This window comes from Protobothrops mucrosquamatus, unplaced genomic scaffold (assembly GCF_001527695.2).
Source record: "Protobothrops mucrosquamatus isolate PMUCROS unplaced genomic scaffold, P.Mucros_1.0 scaffold3321, whole genome shotgun sequence".
In the NCBI taxonomy this organism is placed as follows: Eukaryota; Metazoa; Chordata; class Lepidosauria; order Squamata; family Viperidae; genus Protobothrops; species Protobothrops mucrosquamatus.
The window spans coordinates 80,234-85,138 of record NW_015389311.1 but is presented as its reverse complement, the minus strand read 5'-3'; the positions used below and the strand labels follow the sequence as shown (position 1 = coordinate 85,138).

At 43.8% G+C, this 4,905-nt stretch overlaps 1 protein-coding gene across 1 annotated transcript in view; it reads left to right on the top strand.

Annotated features, from left to right (window-relative positions):
- Positions 1 to 4,905, top strand: part of CUNH4orf19 (chromosome unknown C4orf19 homolog) — a 12,238-nt gene that overhangs the window by 4,331 nt on the left and 3,002 nt on the right. Inside the window, exon 2 of the mRNA XM_015826839.1 lies at positions 3,716 to 3,764. The gene's annotated coding sequence lies outside the window, so the exon portion shown is untranslated. The remainder of the gene's footprint in view (positions 1 to 3,715; positions 3,765 to 4,905) is intronic.

The following is a 4,905-nucleotide window of genomic DNA, read 5'->3' as shown; positions in this document are numbered from 1 at the left end:
AGATAGATAGATAGATAGATAGATAGATAGATAGATAGATAGATAGATAGATAGATAGATAGATAGATAGATAGATAGATAGATAGATAGATAGATAGATAGATAGATAGATAGATAGATAGATAGAATTGGAGTTGAAGCTGGCTGGGAAATTCTGGGACTTGAAGTCCACAGGTGTTAAAGTTTCTGAAGTTGGACGCCCTGGTCTACAACTATAAACTACAACATTTTTATGAAGTCCATGCTGAAAGTCCAATTAATGTTCAGATATCACCAGTCCATTATCATGGGCTGACAGAACAGGAAGGTGAAGTACCAGATTCAGGAGAAAGCATATAGCTGGCTCTCTTGTGTCCTCTGAAAACAGGGCCTGTGAAGGTGACGCTGTCTCTTAATTCCTCAAGAGTCACCTCTTGAAGTTTATCAAGCCGCACGCTATTCTTCTGTCGTCTTTCACATTCCAAATCGTATTTCCAAAACAAGGTGAAACACGGGAGAACCCCAACTTTTGTTTTTCTCGGCGAACTCAACATCCCATTTGGGCAGATCTGGAGGTTATTGACGGAGCCTTCCCAGGACGTAGTAAGGTAGTAAGAAGCAAAACATGTTGACAAAATGAATCAAAGCAGCCCGTGAGAGTGTCCCCAGTTGCAGGCTAGAGGTGAAACTGCAACTGCTCTGACATCAACCCACCTGAAAGACTAGTTAGACAGGTAAGCAGCTGATTGGCCTTCCAACTGGCTCCGTGCTGCATATTCCAGTTATATGTGTGTGTGTGTGTGTTATGCACAAATATCTAACTGATATTTCCTTCAATTTCCTCTCTGGGGAAACATTTCCCAAACAGCGATGTGTCAGTTTTGGAACACAAGTAATCCTCGAATTATGACCACAATTGATCCCCCCCCCAAAAAAATTCTGTTGCTAAATGAGACATTTGTTAAGTGAGTTTTGCCCCATTTTACGGCCTTTCTTGCCACCGTTCTTGTTAAGGGAATCACTGCAGTTGTTAAATTAGTAATACGGCTTCCCCCGTTGACTTCGTGTCAACATCCAATTCGAGAACCCAAACAAAATTCCGGATTCATTTCGTTTCCGAAAAGCTTACTGTTTATTGAATATACAGCCTGGTTATGTCAAAGCAAAAATAACTCTTGAGATTCCAACACCCATTCATAGACGTAAACAATAGTTTTCCCAGCCAAACAACCAATGTCTTATGTAATCCATTGTCAAAAAAATCCACTTTGTTATGGGAACCGTCTGCTTCAAATCCACATCTGTTCTTGTGTCCTTGACGAGCCTTCAGGCTCCCACGGTCTGCAGCTGAATCGAAGAAGTTTTGTTTCTCCATCTAAGTCACTTGAAAGTAACACCTCTTCCCCCACCTTAATCTAAAGGCAAGTTGAAACACAGAGGCAGGTAGTTGCCAAAGTTTTATCCTTGACACTTTGCTTGTGTCACCTTTTGCGACCTTCTGACAAGTCAGTCACAAACATGATGTCAACGCTGCTAACATCAGATGCTTTTGCTTTGACAAAAGATGGAAATGTAGCCATCTTTTCTCTTTTGTTTTTAGAATTAGAGGACGCCGGGAGGGGGGATGTGAACAAGAGTCCAGTTAGACATAACAACAAATACTCAGCTGTGGGAATCAAGGTTATTGAGCCCAGAGCGGATAAAGATTTGGCTGGCTGGAGAGCTGGGGAGAAAGCCGGCGCTTCAAGCTAATTGGGGAATGTGATTTATGACTGTTAATTGGAGGAGGGAATTGTGCTTTACTACTTTGTGCCCAGGGGAGGGGAATTCAGTTTTTGGCTTTAACTATGTTGTGCCGATGCTCTGTTTCTCGAATAAAAGATTCTTTAAGGTAAACAATGCCTCGAAGTTCTTTTGAAGAGTTTCATCTGTCGGAACCATGTCACATAAATCAGTTGCCAAGCATCTGGATTTTGATCACGGGGAATCATAAGTGTGAAAAACGGTCCTATGTCCCATTTTTCAGTGCCGTTGTAATATTGAACGGTCACTAAACCAATTGTTGTAAGTCGAGAAATACAACCACATTCCATTAATCTGGGTTAGCTCTGGATGGTGATTTATTTGAATATATCTTTCCTGGCAACAACATCTCTAATCTCCAATTACCAGCCATGGTAACCTGGACTACAAAAATACCTGGAGTTTGAAATCCACTCCGCTCTAGAATGACAGGAGAGAGAAGGTCACTGAGGCAACTGAGGCTGGTTAGCTAGTTAGTTGTAACTTTGTTGTTAGTTGCGAAGTCGTGTCCGACCCATCACGACCCCATGGACAACGTTCCTCCAGGCCTTCCTGTCCTCTACCATCTTCTGGAGTCCATTGAAGCTCACGCCTACTGCTTCAGTGACTCCATCCAGCCACCTCATTCTCTGTCATCCCCTTCTTCTCTTGCCCTCCATCTTTCCCAGCATTAGGCCCTTCTCCAGCGAGTCCTTCCTTTTCATTAGGTGGCCAAAGCACTTGAGTTTCAACTTCAGGATCTGGCCTTCTAAAGAGCAGTCAGGGTTGATCTCCTCTAGGACTGACTGGTTTGATTGCCTTGCAGTCCAGGGGACTCGCAGGAGTCTTCTCCAGCACCAGAGTTCAAAGGCCTCAATTCTTTGTCGCTCAGCCTTTCTTATGGTCCAACTTTCACAGCCATACATTGCAACTGGGAAAACCATGGCCTTGACTATACGCGCTTTTGTTGGCAGGGTGATGTCTCTGCTTTTTATAACTAGCTATTCTATGGTGGACGGTTCCAGAACCTTCAGAATGAGGACGATTCAGAAAATGTAGGGGAGAGAATGCCTCACTAACCATTAAAATTCAGACCAGGTTTAGGCAACTTGATGTTCTCCAAATGCTTTGGGGTACGGTTCCCTTTTGCAGGTAGCTCTCAGCCTACAACAGTTCATTTAGTTACCACTCAAAGATACAACAGCACTGAAATAAGTGATCATTTTTTCACACTTACGACCATTGTAGCATCCCCATGGTCACCTGATCAAAATTTGGACACTGGGCAACCGGTTGATGATTACGATGGTTGCTGTGTCCCAGGGACGTCATGCGATCCCCTTTTGCGACAAGCAACAAGCAAGGTTGGTAACACAACGGTGTCACCAACTTAACCACTGCATTTAGCAACGGTGGCGAGAAAGGTCGTGAAACGGGGTAACATTCATTTAACAAATGTTTCACTTACTAACAAATGTTTCGGCTTAATTGTGGCGGTAAGTCAAGGACTACCTGTCTGTTTATTGCTTCTGACCTAATTGACTGGAGATGATGGACATTAATAACATAAAATTAATCTGGAGAGCGCCAGATTGGTTTGTCTCTCCTCTAGGCACGGGTTTCAGATAAAAATCAGTGGGTCAAAAGTTAACTTCAGGCGAAAGCTGTTGAAGGAAGCAACTCTAGAAATACACTGGCTGAAAATAGTCAAATACTTCCTAGGTCCCGTGACTGTCGCATTTCTTCTGGCTTTTTCAGGAAATCTCAAAAAAAGAATATTGTCCCCAAAGAATGCCTTGAATTTAAAAAAAAACAAATTGCAGGGTGCGTCGGCTGTTAGTTCTGTCTTTCTCAAGGGAAGACCCCGCTCTTGTCTGGGTTCTGCTTGGGGGCTAAGCATACATCTTCGGTAGACTGGTGTCTCCTAACCAGCTTTCGTAACTTATCATTTCAGATGCCCGTGAGGTTAAAACCATGCTCCTGCAACTCCCTCTGATTGGTTGGTAAGTAGGCTAATCGGAAATATTTTCCTGTCCCTGTCTGTCTCAAGAACCTATTGTAACTTATAACAGTATGCTAAAATGGCCTTTTTTTCCCTATCCCTTGTGAATAGTGGTTATTTTCCAGTGTGTGTATGTGTGTGAGAGATAGAGAGAGAGAAAGAGAGAAGGAGGGAAGGAGGAAGAGAGAGAGAGAAAGGAGGGAGAAAGAGAGAGGGAGGGAGGGAGGGAGAGAGAGAGAAGGAGAAGGAGAAGAAGAAGAAGAAGAAGAAGAAGAGGAAGAGGAAGAGGAAGAGGAAGAGGAAGAGGAGGAGGAGGAGCAAGAGGAAGAGGAAGAGGAAGAAGAAGCAGCTTTATCAGCTTCTGATCAAGGAGAAGACTTCTAGCTCAGAGTTGAAATGAAGGGTCCCCGGTGCTCTCTGAGCTTGGTTGCTTTCTTGCAGACGTTTCGTTACCAAACTAGGTAACATCATCAGTGCTAGAAGGGAGTGAGGAAGAGTACTGTGGGGTCCTTGGTGCTCTCTGAGCATTCTGGTTTTCTTGCAGACGTTTCATGAGCCAAACTAGTCAGGGCTAGCCCTGATGATGTTACCTAGTTTGGCTCATGAAACATCTGCAAAAAAATCCAGCAAGCTCAGAGAGCATCAAGGATCCCACATACTCCTCCTCCTCCTCCTCCTCCTCCTCCTCCTCTCTGCAAACTCCCCTCCCTTCCAGCACTGAATTCTGATTCAAGAATCTCAAGAACGACAACCACAAAAACCCCTCAAAACAATTTCAGTCAAAAACAGGGCACTTTTTAAATAAACAAAGGGAAAAAAGCAGGAAGCCCTCAATAGCAGAGGGCATGCTTCCAAGCCCCCAAAGGGGAGTTACCTGCCTATTGCACCCCTTACCCAAAATAAGTTCCTAGATTTGTATCAATTTGCCCAGGAGGCCAGGCCCATGTGCCAAATTGGAAATCATTAGTTTTAAACCCAACATAAGGATATCCAGGTAACCTTCAGACTTGCTCAATATGCTACAGTGAATATTTAAGAGTAGGGATGATGTTGTCTAGTTGGGGAATGAAACATCAGTAAGAAACCCACCAAGTTCAGAGAGCATCAAAGACCCCACAATTCTCCTCCTCCTCCTCCTCCTC